Here is a 16758-nt window from a genome sequence, read left to right as displayed (position 1 = left end):
ACAGGAATTATTTCTCCTATTTCCTTAACAGCCTTGGCATTATATGCTAGAGTGGGTTACTGAGACCTGAAATTACTTATCACTAAACAATGTGAAATGGGATCAAATACAAATGGGAGGAAGAGAAGACTTTAATATCTAGATCCACTGTGACATCACAGAAACGCTTAAGCATCTTCCTCTTTCACCGTTTCAGGAACAGTAGCCAGTAAGTGTGGCGATAACTCAGATGCAAAAGGAAAGAAAAAGCCCACTGGAAGCTTTAGACAGAGAAATGCTCCTCTGACTCTGACACAACTCTCTTAAGAGCCTCTGCCCCCTCCTTTAAGAAAGCCACCCGTTTCTGTTTTCATCAATAACCTCTATCACCAGGTCCTATGTTACGAACATAAATTATGGATAAAGAATCGGTAACAGAAGTTCCATAGTTTCTCTGGATCAGGTAAAATGAAAGGAAACTGTATTCCTTGATAGAAATGTTCCCTCCTAACAAAAGTAAAGGTAGAAAGAAAAAAATTTGCCTTGATGCCTGTCCCTCTTGTACTTCCTACTTCCTCACCTTGGAAGCAAACTATTGAAAATGTTCACAGAAAGAAGATTCTGCTCAGCCTTTGGGAGAGTACAGCACCGGATTTATATTCTGCAATGCCCTGAGTTGGCAGTACCAGTAAATATATTGCAAACAAAACCATTCCGGGAGAGAATAGTAGTCCCAGCCATCGAGAAATGAGGCTAGGGCACCACATGGCACTCATCCGAATCACCATACTTGAGCGTACTGGAGGGTGGAGGGTGTTCCAGGCTTGGAAGAAACTAAACTCATCTGACCTGCATGTGGTTTTCTGCTTGACCAAAATGAGACAGTAGCAAATGTCCAATTACACATGGAACAGACTTCAGAGCATTTCAGCGAAACTCAAGTACAGTGACATTGAGGCACCATTATATCAGCTTTGCAAAGTCAGGTCCTTTGGAAAAGCCAGATCTTGTGTAATATTCACATAACACACATATGTCCAAAATCAGCTCTGGGGACTTGCTCACGGTCTTCTCAGATGTTCCCAGTTCTCTGTTTTGACTCCTAGAACCACTTCATCCCTTTCAACATATGACAACCCACCAAAGAAGAATCTCATGGCCTTCTTACGTCTTTCCCTTTTTTTCTGATGAAAGATTCATTGTCGTTACTGAGTTTTCTTTTCTCCCACACAAGGTGGTACCCAGTATTCACTGTTCTGGACAAATTATGTTGTAAAGTGCTTCTACAAGTGTATTCAGATGATGGGTAATGTGGGGGTTCTTGAACCACTGATGGGAGACTTGGGTCTGGTAATCCAGAGACTGTGAGGGTTGTGCCTTTGGTCTTCGCTGTGTGAAGAAGCTATGCAGTCAGAAAGCAGAATGAATCTTTTGGGGCCACTGGACCCAGATGACACCACCCTTGTGGCAGAAAGTGAAGAGGAACTAAAAAGCCTCTTGATGAAAGTGAAAGAGGAGAGTGAAAAAGTTGGCTTAAAGCTCAACATTCAGAAAACAAAGATCATGGCATGCGGTTCCACCACTTCATGGGAAGTAGATGGGGAAACAGTGGAAACAGTGTCAGACTTTATTTTTTGGGGCTCCAAAATCACTGCAGATGGTGACTGCAGCCATGAAATTAAAAGATGCTTACTCCTTGGGAGGAAGGTTATGACCAACCTAGATAGCATATTCAAAAGCAGAGACATTACTTTGCCAACAAAGGTCTGTCTAGTCAAGGCTATGGTTTTTCCTGTGGTCATGTATGGATGTGAGAGTTGGACTGTGAAGAAGGCTGAGCGCCGAAAAATTGATGCTTTTGAACTGTGGTGTTGGAGAAGACTCTTGAGAGTCCCTTGGACTGCAAGGAGATCCAACCAGTCCATTCTGAAGGAGATCAGCCCTGGGATTTCTTTGGAAGGAAAGATGCTAAAGCTGAAACTCCAGTACTTTGGCCACCTCATGCGAAGAGTTGACTCACTGGAAAAGACTCTGATGCTGGGAGGGATTGGGGGCAGGAGGAGAAGGGGACGACAGAGGATGAGATGGCTGGATGGCATCACTGACCGGATGCACATGAGTTTGGGTGAACTCTGGGAGTTGGTGATGGACAGGGAGGCCTGGCGTGCTGCGATTCATGGGGTTGCAAAGAGTCAGACACGACTGAGTGACTGAACTGAACTGGACCCAGATATGATCATGAAACATAACTAAGAAGACCCTCATAAGGTACAGAAGTAGAAGAAAGAGGTTTGAATGTGCCAGGAAGGAGCTTAACCCTCAGTGTTGATGGCAAGGAGAGTGGCTTTAACAGGAAGTGGATGCCTTCCATTGTATTCTTAGTCTTTTGGGTCAAGCTGGTATAGATCAGGGGTCAACAAGCCTGGGGTCACTGGAGCCAAATGTCCCCTTGTCTGTTTTTATATGTCTATGAGTCGAGAATGATTTTTACATTTTTAAATTGTTGGGGGAAAAAATTAAAAGAAGAATAATATTTTGTGACATGAAAATGATATCAAATTTACATTTTAGTGTCCATAAGTAGTTGCATTGGAACAAAATCACACTGTATTGACAAAGTATGATTTTGCACTACACAATCAGAGCTGAGTAGTTGCAATAGAGACCATATGCCCAGCAAAGGAAAAAAAAAACAACCTTACAAAAAGTTTTCTGACCCCTGATAAAGCTCATTCTGAAGTTCAACCTTGTTCCTTAAATAGATATCTGATGTCTTGACCAACTCACTTGACCAACACTGACTATTAGTCAGGCAAACACGAAACCACAAGATACTGCTTCACGCCTACCACTTTGTGGAGGTGCCACCCGGCTTCCCCGGTGGTGCTGGTGGTGAAGAACCTGCCTGCCAAGGCAGGAGACACGAGAGATGGGGCTTCGATCCTTTGTTCAGGAAGATCCCCTGGAGGAGGGCATGGCAACGCACTCCAATATTCATGCCTGGAGAATCCCCATGGACAGAGGAGACTGGTGGGCTACGGTTCACAGTGTCACAAAGAGCTGGACACAACTGAAGCGACTTAGCACACACGCACGCACTTTGTAAAGAAGTTTTAAGTCTGATAACACACTGTGCTGTGAGGGGCAGAGTACTGTATCCACAACGAGGGTTCCAGCAGCTCGATGGCAGCCCCCTGACAGAGGATCAGATATTGGCTCTTGTAAGTCAGGCTGGTGAGCATAAGAAAGGCAAAGGGGCATATGAGTGGAGCCCCAACAGGGTCTGCTTAGCAGCCCTGTCCAGAAGTTACAAAAAGAACAGCCAATGAACCCAAAGAGAAGGCAATAATTAAAATCAATTCAAATGTATGAATAGGTAAAGCCACAAAATTAGAGATTGGTTCATTAAAATACTAGTAACATTTTAAAATTACTGTTAAAACATCAAAAATAAGCAATATGAGGGGTTTAAAAATAGGACACTATTATAGATCCCACAGACATGAGATCATTAAGAGGAAAAATAGAGATTAAAGAGACAGCAAGTAGCAATTCCGCTTCCCAGGTGGCTCAGTGGTAAAGAATCTGCCTGCAATGCAGGAGCCTCAGGTTCAACCTTTGGGTCAGGAAGATCCCCTGGAGAAAGAAATGGCAACCCACTCCAGTATTCTTGCTTGGGAAATGTCATGGACAGAGGAGGCTGGCGGGCTACAATCCATGGTTCACAAAGAGTCAGATATGATTTTAGTGACTAAATGACAAGCAGCAATTCCATCCCTAGGTATATAGTCATCAGAACTGAAAACAAGTTCTTGAACATAATACATGTATATGCATGTTTGTAGTGGTGATATTCACAAAAGCCAAAAGGTAGGAGCAACCCAAATTTCCATCAGTGATTCAAAGGACAAGTTGTGGTAGTCCATACAGCAGAATATTCTTCAACCAGAAAAAGGAATAAAATACTAATCCATGCTACAACATGGATGAACCTTGAAAGCATTATGCTAAGGGAAAGAAGTCAGACAAAAAAAAAAACATATACTGCATGATTTCATTTATATGAAATATTCAGAAATTGGTAAAACCATGGAGACAGAAAGTAAGTTGTTGCTTGCAAGGGCTCAGGAGGAGCAAGAAGGATGGGGAGTTACTGTTTAAGGGGTTCAGGGTTTTCTTTGGAGGAGGAGATAAAAATATTTTGGAACTTGATAGACATGTGATTGTACAGCCTGTGAAATTATGAGATGACACTGAAGTGTTCATTTTGAAATGGTTAATTTTACTTCAATTATTAAAAAAAGAGAGGATGAAACAGGAGTAGAACCACCTGGCGGTATATAAGTATGGAGCACAGACCATGTGCCAGATTGACAGTCGCCTGACTATCAATTGTCAAAACCCTGACAATTTTTAATATTTCAATGATCTCAGCAAATGTTTCCAGCTGTTCCTGTAAGGCTGTTGCTGTTGTTCAGTCGCTAAGTCGTGTCTGACTCTTTGCAACCCCATGGGCTGCAGCATGCCAGGCTTCCCTGTTCTTTACCATCTCCCAGAATTTGCTCAAACTCATGTCAGTTGAGTCAGTGATGCCATCCAACCATCTCATCCTCTGTCATTACTAATAATGTTCATTTTTACAGAGGAGAAGGGAGTTCACGGGAAAGAATCTGGTCATTTCCCTGTCTTTGTGTCAATTTGCACTTTGCAGAGTTGGTCCAGAATATCTCTTTTGAGAAACAGAACCCAGAAATGTAGATAAGCTTACTTAAAGACTTGGAGATGTATCAGCTAAAGGAAGTGGGCCAGGGTGGAGTGAGGTGCTCTGACATTCCAAATATAGCCCGTGCTTGGCCACTTAGGAAGATGGATTCGTTGCTAGCAACAAGTACTTAGCACGTGTGTGATTTGGCATGTCTTGAGCTGTGAAGTAGATGCAATGCAGGCAAAAAATTGATGATGTTACAGGGAGGGGCTGTGTGGGGTGCTAATTGCCATCTGCAATGCCTGGAGGAGGTGGGGAGAGGAGTGAAGAATCTCTTTCTTTTTAATAGATTTTCAAGATGGGAAAATCATATTTCAACCCCCAAGCATTTGGGAACAATTGTACATAAGATAGAAACTATACCTAACATGAAGCTGGGAAAACTGGAACTTTTGCAGATTCTTGGATGTCAGAAGAAAAAGATAAGAGCATTTCAATTGCCAATGGTCCCCTTACTCCTTCCAGCCTCTTATATGGAACCCCAGAAAGACAGCAAAAAGAAGAATAGCAAGTACTGATGGCTGTGGGATTTCTAATAATCACCTAGGGTGACTTCTATGATCCCTGGAAAAGTATGCAAAAGATACGCGGTGAGATGGTAGCAGAGAAGTGAAGGAAGTCAAAATCTCAACCCTATAGGCATGTCACGAAGCTAAACCTTTGGCCTGGTTTAGAATTTACATTAGAAGGTACATTAGCAAAATCTCTGAGACTCATGTATGTTATTCCCTATAATTATACCTGTAGAAGTAGGTTAATATTTAATCTTTATTTTAGTCTTGCCAAGGAGAAAATTACATTACAAATGTTAAAGTGCAAATTAGCATAGAATCATAGGTCCAAAAGTTGAAGACTTTTGACTAAGTCCTGCCTGGAAGAAATCAGACTATTGAAAGGAGAGGGAGAAGAGGAAGAAGGATTAAAATAAAACTAAAAGTAGAGAAACTTAGACTCACACTTCCTTTCTTAAACCCTAAAACCCTGAGTTTTTATTATCCTCCATTCATCAAATTGATCAGCACTCGATCTGTTGATTTAAACTCTGCATTCAAGTCCTTTCTGCCACTTTCCTGTCTTCATTAAACCTGGGCTATTTCCTTTCCTTTTTCTTTCTAAGTATGTTTTTTTTTCTTGTGGTAAAATATACATAACGTGAAATTTACCATTTTAACTATCTTCAAGTGTACAGTTCAGTGGCATTAAGTGTGTTAAGTGTATGTTGTATACAACCATCACCACAATGGTGAGAGTGGAATAGAACTTTAAGGATGAGTTTTCTGAATTGGTTCTGGGAATTGACTCTCTAGTCTGATTATATTTGGAATAAGTCACTCATCTGAAACCCTAATTATTTATACACTTCTATGAATGTACAACATACTTCATTACAATTTTTAAGTAAAAAAAAAAAAAAAAAAAAAAGCTACTGATTTCTAAGTTACATGCAGAAACGGTCAAAATGCCAGTCATCTCCCCCTTCTGCTACACCGCTTTCTCTCTCCTACAGGAAGTGATTAGAGTCTAGTTTGCTGATGGTTCTGAGAGGTATTCAGGCACCAGCCCAGAGTGAATAGCTGCAGCGTCTCAGCCCTTCTTTCTGGAACATCCCTGAAGGACAGTGGTGAAGGGGAATCCTCTCAGTGGGCAGAAGAGTGAGAGGTGCCCCTGGGTTGTTTTATTTGCTTAGAAGGAGAAATGACCACATGTGTGATTGTATGATTATATCCTGATTCATGGGCGGTGGCCAATAGTTTGGCTGGATGAGCATGGACTTGGAAAGAACATGATGGGAAAATTGGGTGATAAGGAGATTTGGGGAAGAGGTATGTGGATGGGTATCTTTGATAGGGCAAAAAATGTGTGTCAAGGTCCAAGAATTCTAAAGGTATCTTTCACAGACAGAAAAAGTATTGCACATGTTGATCTACTTTAAAAGGAGAACTTAAAACAAGCCAGTCCTGGAGGCAGAGGAGAAAAGGCAGGTGACGGCTCAGAGGCAAACGGCCCAGGGCTGGCTCAGATGGTATTCGATCGCTTTCGGAGTCGCTCAGTCATGTCTGATTCTTTGTGACCCCATGGACTGTAGCCCACTAGGCTCCTCTGTTTATGGGATTCTCCAGGCAAGAATACTGGAGTGGGTTGCTGTTTCCTACTCTAGGAGATTCTTCCGACCCAACTATCAAACCCTGCCAATCTCTTGAAATTGGCAGGAGGGTTCTTTAGCGCCACCTGGGAAGTCCGTTCCCCTCGGTAGGAGACACTGAGTGAGATTGCTTCCCGTCTGTTTTTGTTGTCATTCTCACAGCTGTTCTTTCAGTTTTTTATCTGAAAGAATTGCCCCAATACAGGGAAGATGTGGGGGTAGAAACCTATATTGACATTGTAGATCTTGAAAAAGTGCTCCAGAGTCCTAAGTGGGTGGACTGGACTCAGTTTGGGGCCAGATCATTGGGGAAGGGAACATCCTGCATCCTTCCTTCTCAAATTAGAGTCCAATGCTACCATCTGGGCCAACAAATCTATTTTTAGGAAAGAGGCTCCCTTCTCTCCTTAACAACCCATTTCCTCTAAACTGTATGCTGGGCACCGTCTCAGATCACCAGGCCACGCAGACCTCCCCACTAACTCCCCCACCCTAGCCGCTCCTCCACACAGAGGCCCCTGGAGGTTAAAAGAGTTCATTTTTAAATGAAAGGGCCACTGGAAAAAGCTTTTATTCTCATATGGGAAAAGCCTCATAAAGCATTTACTTCTCTTGATTAGCGTTCACAACCCAGGATGCTTCCTCTGGCCAATTTGCTGTTGATCTTATAAAACAGATCTCTCTTCTTGATCTGATTTCCCCCCGCCCTGTGCATTTGTTCTACTTAAACCTTTCAGCACATTTGTTAACTTGAGTGACACCGAAAAAACCCGCCACCCCATTAACGTGGAGTCATGCAGTCCATGGGATGTGCCTCATTCATTTCATCGGGGCTGCTTGGTTCCTTCCCAGATGTTCCCTTTCAGCACATACAACCATTGTTTTTTAAAACTTGGGATAATTATAGCTCTGTAAACCTAGAGGACAAGATTGGTTGGCTCCAGCCAGCTCCTCACTCCTTATGTAATAGCTTCATTGTTTAGTAATTGCCTTATTCATGGAGCAAAGGGATCCATGTCAGCCAAGACATCTATTCAGAACACTTTCCCTGTGCTGGATAAACAGGAGCTGGAGCGGTCCTACCCAGAGAACCAAAACCTCTGTGAGATACTTGCTCCTTTTCTCTACTCAAATGCAACCCTCCTTCAGAAATGGCTTCACCTTTTCTTTAGTAACAAATCAGCCCCCAGGTGGGTCTCTGCCTCTGCTGGTAAATCCTGAATGAGTGGGGTGGCCCACGTGGATGATGAGGAAATGCTGGACCGCTGAGCAATGAGATGAAGGGTGTGGGGCGAGACACAGCACGGGGCAATGGTCTATACCTGCTGTCCCTGCTGGGGAGCAAGAAAGTTTCCTCTGTCCTTCTAAGTTATCCTTCTGGTCTAAGAATTAAATTGACATGAGACAGATGAACAGGAGAAAAATCAAACAAAAATTTAATAACGCTTATCCATGGATGAAGGACATGTACACTAGAAGAACTGATGCTGAAGCTGAAGCTCCAATGCTCTGGCCACCTGATGTGAAGAACTGACTCATTGGAAAAGACCCTGATGCTGGGAAAGACTGAAGGCAGGAGGAGAAGGGGATGACAGAGGATGAGATGGTTGGATGGCATCACCAACTCGATGGACTTGAGTTTGAGCAAGCTCCGGAAGTTGGTGATGGACAGGGAAGCCTGGCGCGCCCCAGTCCATGGGGTCACAAAGAGTTGGACACGACTGAGTGACTGAACTGAACTGAAACATGGGTGAGGGGCTTCCCAGGTGGCGTTAATGGTAAAGAACCTACTTCCCAATGCAAGAGACATAAGAGATGTGGGTTTGATCCCTGGGTTGGGAAGATCTTCTGGAGGAGGGCATGACAACCCACTCCAGTAGTCTTGCCTGGAGAATCTCATGGACAGGTGACTGGTGGGCTACAGTCTATATAGGGTAGCAAAGAGCTGGACATGACCGAAGCGACTTAGCACTCATGCATACATGGGTGAAACCCAGGTATGTCATTTGCCAAAATGGACAAAACCCTCAAATACCATCTTCAGCTAAAATAAAAAAGGAATGTTGAAGGTAGTGGTTTGGGACTTCAAAGGGAAGGCAGTCAATCGACATGGAGGCGGATGAGTAAATGGTGGGTAAATAAGTATTGGGCCAGGCAGAGATGATGGGACATGCAGTGAACTCTGACCTTTATATCTTGATATCTAGGCTCTGCCTAGACATCCCCCACCAGACCCAGCCTGTATTCTCTGATGACATCTTTGGGGATAGCTCTGTTCCGGGTATGTGCCCTCTGTCTGAATTCTCTTAGGTGATAAGGGGCAAGGTCAAAGTTTCTTCCTGAGACTTTTGGGCCTTGGTTGTTTTCAGCTTGAAGTAATCCACACGCCAAAGAGACATTTTGGGGTGATGAGTTTTGCTGCCCTACATTCCGAAAGATAAGCGAAAGGAGAGATAAAAGTGCTAAGTTATTTTCTGGAAGAATCCAGAATGATTTCTGGGAGCTCTCCTGGGGACTCTGGGGTGGAGGAGCTGCACAGTGGCAGGAAGAGGTAAAGAGCTTTCAGACTTTGTGGAGGGTCTTCACCAGCAAGTCTAGACCTCCGTTTCCCAGCCTAGAGGATCCCACTGGCTATTGATCGTATGTGCTGCCGTGGAGCACGTGCCCCAGGGAAAGCGGCCCCCGCCCCTCTGGTGTTTCAGAGATTCCCTGGGAAATCTACTTAGAGGGTAAAGCCCTTGAGCCACAGAGAACCAGTGTCCTCTAACGTTCCTGGTGGGCCCAAGAGCCCGGGGCGGAACCTCAGGAAATGGCAAAGCTCCCCAGTACACAAGCCACATTTCCACCTCCTCAGCCCTCTCCCTGTCCTGATCCTACAGCCCCAGGAGAGCAAACAGTGGAGAACAAGAGAAAAAAACAGAGGGAGCTTTAAAACCTAACAACAAAGAATGATGCAGAACAGCCACTGAGGCTGTCTTAATATGGACTCAGAAGGAACAGAGATGCTATGACCCATCCTTGAGAATCAATGTGCTCATGATTGAGTATTAGCAACATGTATGCACATATACATATATATGTATGTATATGTATGGGCTTCCTTGGTGGCTCAGGTGGTAAAGAATTTAAGTACATTATATATATATATATAGCAACATGATTTGGGCATTTCACTCTAAAATTAATTTAGAGTGAAAATATTTGAAATCTTATCTGAACTTCCCTTATCTGACCAAAGCAGAGCCTTCTGAAAAATACAGCTGCCACCAACCCACCTCCAAGGGGTTCCCTGCAAATTCTAGGAAGGAGGCAGGCGGACCATTCCCAGCAGCATCAAGGAAAACCCAAAAGAAGTGGGTGTAGTGAAGCCCAGTTTTCCCAGTGAAGCCCCCCGCCCTTTTAAGCTGATATATAAGCCTTTACCTCTGAGTACTGAGAAAGTTACTCATTACCGAGAGTTCCCCAGCCACACGCAAATAAACCTTGTCTTTTGTCCTGTTCGGCTGTCTATCATCAGTTAATTTGCAGGTCCTGACCATTCAACCTAAGTGGGTGGAAGAAGAGTTTTTTCCCAAGAGTTTTAATGTGCACACACACACACACACACACACACACACATTCTGTTGGCAGACTGCAGGCGCTTTCAGATCTTAAAGCATTCTGACTCCCTGTTTCACAATGCCGCACGGTCACCCCCACCCTGACACACACGTTGTACACTTACCACTAGAAGCGGCTCTCCTCCCATCAGGCTCTGCTTCTGTCCGGCGGCGTCAGCTGTGTTCCTTCTGGTCCGCTGGGCACTGATACCTCCAACCACAGCTGAGGCCCCCGGCCTTCAGGACACCAGAGTCGTCAGCGAGCCTCCTGTTGTTGACAGGAACTGGGGGGGCAGGGAAGTCCTCTCTTCCTTGTGTGATTTTCTGTGAGACCCCTTATTTTCAAGCACACAGTTTTAATTGTTTTGCTTTGTTTTCTTCCCTTTCAAATCCTGCCTTCTCCCCATGGGGCTTATACCTGTGTCTGATGTGACCCAGAGAGTTCCCGTTCCCCATTAGGAACCTCCAGCTCCTGCAGGCACCAGTCCTCGGGGCACTGAGAACACCGCCTGGCACCAGGCCCAAGTCCACAGTCATGGATCCATACATCTAAAATCCAGAAGTCCCCGAAAACTGAGAGATTGTTTATAACCACCTTGGTGGCCACATGTGAAGTGATACAAGGCTACATTTATCCCCCTAGTGTGGATATTCATGTACTATTTTGCTGATACAGGACTGGAAATATTGATGTGTTTGATCCCAGGGGTTGCCTCTGACCTCTTTGGGATGTTATCAGACATTTGGTTTACGCACCACATTTATGCCTTGCTGAAGTCGGAAATGTTCTGAATTCTGAAACCTGTCTGTCTTCCAGAGCTTCAGATACGTGACTGTGGCCTTCAAATGTTGCAGTACGTGTGCTGATTGAATCCAACCCGCTCCCCACTCCTCACACCTGGGTCTCCTTGCAGGTCAAGTTCTCCATCTCTCGACTCTACAATAGCAACTGTCCCCAGGCTTCACACAGACTCCGTGTGACCGGTGGGGATGCCCACACAAGGCCCAAAGCTGGGCCCTCACTGCATGTGGGAGTTTATGACACAAAACTCATCCTTAGCATCAAGTTAAGAAAAAATAATAGACAAAATGTTGTCAGATTTCAGCAGGCACTTGGTTCCAGCTTAGTTAATGGGAAAAAACTTAACAATGTTGAAAAAAAAATTTTTTAATCTTCCTAGTAGTCAGTTGGGCTTTCCTGGTTGCTCAGTGGTAAAATACATTTGCCTGCCAGTACAGGAGATGTGGGTTTGATCTCTGGGTTGGGGAGACCCCTAGAGAAAGAAATGGCAACTCACTCCAGTATTCTTACCCGGGAAATCCCATGGACAGAGGAGCCTGGAGGGCTATAGTCCATGGGGTTGCAAAAGATTCGGACATGACTGAGTGACTGAACAACAAGTAGTCCATTACAAACAGCTGAATGGATGAAAACTGATGCTCCAGCCATGCTGGATTAGTCTGATGGGCGTTTTAAAATCATTTTTGTTATTTCATTCCCTGTCCGTTTCCCCTTCCCTTTCTGCACTGCCCAAGGTCTGGACTCTGCCCTCCTGGTGTTCCAAATGGACATGCTTGGATTCATCAAACCTCATTCAAGGACCTGTGTCTACCTTTATATTTGTATTCAGGATTTCTACTCCTTCAGAAGGCGCCTTCCCCCAGATTGATAAGGTCCAGACTCCACAAAATAAGGATGCTCTCTGGGGAGCTGACAGGCATTCCTGGCCCCAACCTGAGGACCAGCGGGGGGCCCCTGCCATCTTGAGGTTTTCACCTTCTTCCTGTGGATCATACACAGGGCAGACCTTCCTCATGCTGGTAACGATGGCTTCTCACTACAGGACTTCAATATTTTATGTTAAAATGCTTCCTCCCTCTCAGAAGTCAGAGGCCAGAGAAAATAAATGACTTAAAGGAAGCTCTGTCTCTCAGTTAGGCATTTTTGCCTTCATTTATAAATGAGAAAGATGATGCTCAAAGCGCTGAATGAGTCATTTATCTAGGATCACAGAGCTGGTTAGAAACCTGGTCAGAATTTGAACCCAGGTCCTCAACGTCTTAACTGCTGTTTCTTGTTGTTCTGTCGCTCAGTCATGTCCAACTCTTTGTGATCCCATGGCAGCACGCCAGGCTTCCCTGTTCTTCATTATCTCCCAGAGTTTGCTGAAACTCATGTCCATTGAGTTGGTGATGCCATCCAACCATCTTATCCTCTGTCTCCCCCTTTTCCTCCTGCCCTCAGTCCTTCCCAGCATCAGAGTCTTTTCCAGTGACTCTTTCACTTTTTCTCATGAGGTGGCCAAAGTATTGGAGTTTCAGCTTCCGCATCAGTCCTTCCAATAATGAATATTCAGGGTTGATTTCCTTTAGGATTGACTGGTTTGGTCCTTGCAGTCCAGGCAAATCTCAAGAGTCTTCCCCAGCTGTTTCTTACTTTATCCCATATTCCTAATCCACCAGAGGCATTCATTTGAAGAAAGAAAGAAAGTGGATCTTTCTGGTCAGAGCTGGCTTCCAAGGCAAGGTGGTGCTAGTGGTTAAGAATCTGCCTCTATTGCAGGAGAGCTAAGAGATGAGTGTTCGATCCCTGGAGATTCTCTTCCTGGACAATCTTCCTTCTCCAGGAAGATTCCCTGGAGAAGGAAGTGGCAACCCACTCCAGTATTCTTGCCTGGAGATTCCCATGGACAGAGGACCCTGGCGGGCTACAGTCCATGGGGTCACAAAGAGTCAGACATGACTGAAGCGACTTAGTATGGTCAGAGCTAGTCAAGAAGCACATTGGCTTTTGAGTAGCCAAGATCTCGTGTTCTCAGCATTTTCAGTAAAGACATAATTTTTGAGGCTGTGTCCTCTCCTTTCGTATTTTTACATAAATGGGTGTTTCAGTAGGAATGGGATTCCTACATTTCAGATGTTAATGTGCCTACCCCATTTAATAATGTTTTGGCTTAATTTTTAAAGAGTGCTGAAGATGTTTGGTAGGGTTGTTGTAAAAAGGACTGCAAACAGGTGACTTAAACAACAGAAACTTGTTGAATTCATGGTTCTGGAAGTTAGAATTCTGACATGGAAGTGCTGCTGGGGCCAAGCTCCCTCTTAAGGCCCGAGGGAAAAAGCTGTCCCTGCCTCTCTCTTAGCTTCTAGTAGTTTCTTGGATTGTGACAGCATAGTTCCAATCTTTTTTTTTTCTCTTTTAATTCATACTTCTTTCCAATTTCCTCAGTTTTCCCCCACAGTCCTTTATTTTTTCCAGTATCCCATCCAGGATACATGGTATTCAGTTGTCATGACTCCCTAGGTGCCTCTTGGCTATGACAGTTTCTTAGACTTTCCATGTTGTTTTTGCTGTTTGTTTTTAATTTTTTGGCGACACCATGCAGAATGTGGGATTTGAGTTCCCTGACCAGGGGTTGAACCCAGGCCCCTATATTGGAAGTGTGGAGTCTTAGCCAGTAGACCAGCAGGGAAGTCCCCAATCTTCACATGATGTTCTCTAGTGTGCATGTGTGTTTATGTTCAAATCACCCCTTTTTACAAGGACACAAGTTATATTGGATTAGGGGAACCCTCTACTGCAGCATGACTTCATCTTTTCTAACTGTGTCTGCAGTGATCCTATTTCCACATACGGTCATGTTCTGAGAGTAGGGCTTTGACATGTGAATTCTGGGGGACACATTTTAACCCATAATGACCTATCCTCTGGCCCCCTAAAATTTTTGTCTTTCTCACATGCAGATCGCATTCATCTCATCCCAATAGCCCTGAGAGTCTTCAATTATTCCAACATCAACTCTAAGTCCTAAATCTCATCTAAATAAGGTATGGGTGAGAGAGTAAGATTTACCCAGGGCAAAATTCCTTTCCACCTGGGAACCTGTGAAACCTACCTGCTTCCAAAACACAACAGTGGGACAGTCAAAGCACAGACCTTTCCATTACAAAAGGGAGAAATCAGAAGGAAAAAGGGGCATGGATCCTGACACAGTTTGAAACCCAGCAGAGTAAATTCCATTAGATTTTCAGGCCTGAGAATCACCCTCTTCTGCTCAGTGCTTTGTCCTTTGAGCCCACCCACATTAGGAAGGGTAATCTGCTTCACTCAAAGTCTACTAATGTAAACATTAATCACATCTTTTAAAAAAACTGCTTTCCCAGCAACATCTAGACTGGAGTTTTACCAAACATGTGGGCATCATAACCCAGACAAGTTGACACATAAAATTAGCCATCACAGATATTTTTTGAAAAAAGTACTATAATATGTCCAGGATGGAGGAAATTCAGGAAGAGATACTTAGAAAAGTGGAGGAGACTTTCAGGCTGTTAGACCTTGGGGACATACCAATGGGCAGGATCCAGTGGGATCAGCTGAGTGTGTGAAGAGTAGTTTTCATCTGTCCCAGTAGCTTGGATCAGAGAAATGGACAGAAATGATAGTGTGGAGGAGGGAAGTCAGGGTTGTGGCACAGTGAGAAGATGTAAGGGAGAACAGCTGGTCTGCAGCTGGTATGCTGGCAGAGAATGATGGGCTGAATGTCTGTCACCCACCTCCAGCCCCTGTATTCATATGCTGCAGCCCTAACCCCCAGTGTGAGGGTATTTGGAGGTGGATCTTTGGCAGGTGAGGTCATGAGGGTGGAGCCTCCATGATGGGATTAGTGCCCTTTACAAAAAGAGTAAGAGCAGGATATCTCTGAGAACTGAATCTGCCCCACCCCCACTTTCTTTTGAACTTACATACTCTAGAACTCTGAGAAATCAATGTCTGTTGTTTAAACCACTCAGGCTTTGATTTTTTTTTTCTTAATAATTGTTATGTATTTATTTTTGGCTGTGCTGGGTCTTCATTGCTGTGTGGACTTTTCTCTAGTTGCGGCGAGGAGGGGCTACTCTAGTTGCCGTGCACAGGCTTCTCGTTATGATAGCTTCTTTTGTTGCAGAGCACAGGCTCTAGGGCGCGTGGGCTTCAGTAGTTGGGGCACATGGGTTCAGTAGTTGAGGATCCCAGGCTCTAGAGCACAGGCTCAGGAGTTGTGGTACACAGCTCTGTGGCATGGGGGATCTTCCTGGATCAGGGATCAAACTCATGTCTCCTGCATTGGCAGGCGGATTCTTTACCACTGAGCCACCGGAGAAGCCCAGTCTTTGATGTTTTATCACAGCAGCAGGAGCTAAGACACAGAGGAAGCCACTCATGGCCTCTCGAGTGCCTCCCCAGGGCAGTATTTTATCATATTGTTCTTATCTCCCTGTATCCCCACAAGACCTCAGCTTCCATGGGTTGGTCTTATGAGAGGCTGTCTCTTTAGCAACCAGCACAGGACCTGGTGTCCTGTAGGTGCTTAAGGAAGAGCTATTGAATGAAGATGTCAGTGGACTCTACCCAACTTTTTAAAACACAGCGGTGGCAATGACATTTTGTAAGAGTGGAAAGAGATGCATGCAATTTAGTTGGTGGGGTGCAGGAAACCTATCTTGAAGCTGTATTTGCCAGGCAAGCACACTGCTTTTCCCTCAAAGGCGTGGTTGTTTGAATTGGCTTGGAGAAGGCTGATGGCTGAAAAGAGAAAGGTGTTAAAACCCTCCCAGCCACCCCTTGGCGCCTACAAAAGCCTGGCGGTTGTGTGAGCCTGCGTTAAGATAAAGTGACTTTTTCAGGAGACCAGTCTGCAAGTGCTTTTCTGTTCCTAGTCTGTAACTAGAGATCTTAATCTCCACACAGAGCAGAGGTTCATGTCTAGACACTCTTCAGTCTAAAGAGCGTGGAGGGAGAAGGAAGGAAGGAACACTTTTTGAAGGGGTCAGAGAATGGAGGTAGAGCTCATGGTCCCAAGGAGAAATGCCTGCGCCCTGGGTGGGGCAGCACTCACCCACTTAATTCTTGGAGCTCTCAGACTGTTCGTCTGTCATGGGCCTGTCTACTTTCTGCAAAGGAGGGCGGCATGGAAGTGGGCAGCTGGATTTATGATGATATTTCCATGTCAGGCTGCTCGGCACCCACACATTACACATCATACGTGACCTTTGATTCCCCTGTGTTGCTAATGTCATTCGGGGCCTCCTTCCTTTGAAGAAGACTTGGGAGAGGACCAAAGGGCAATCGGTGCCTCTAGCTTCCCACTGACAGCGAGGCAGCTCCAAACTGGGACCCCTGATTTCCATTTCAAAACTGCGTTCAATTTAGTTGATTTAAAGGACTTGACTTTGCTCTGTGAAATGACTGTGGCCGGCGAGCTCCGCCCGTGGCTCTTTGAAAGACATAA

The sequence above is a fragment of the Bos indicus genome, chromosome 23 (genome assembly GCF_029378745.1).
Source record: "Bos indicus isolate NIAB-ARS_2022 breed Sahiwal x Tharparkar chromosome 23, NIAB-ARS_B.indTharparkar_mat_pri_1.0, whole genome shotgun sequence".
NCBI classification, from domain to species: Eukaryota; Metazoa; Chordata; class Mammalia; order Artiodactyla; family Bovidae; genus Bos; species Bos indicus.
This window is presented reverse-complemented; position numbering follows the sequence as displayed.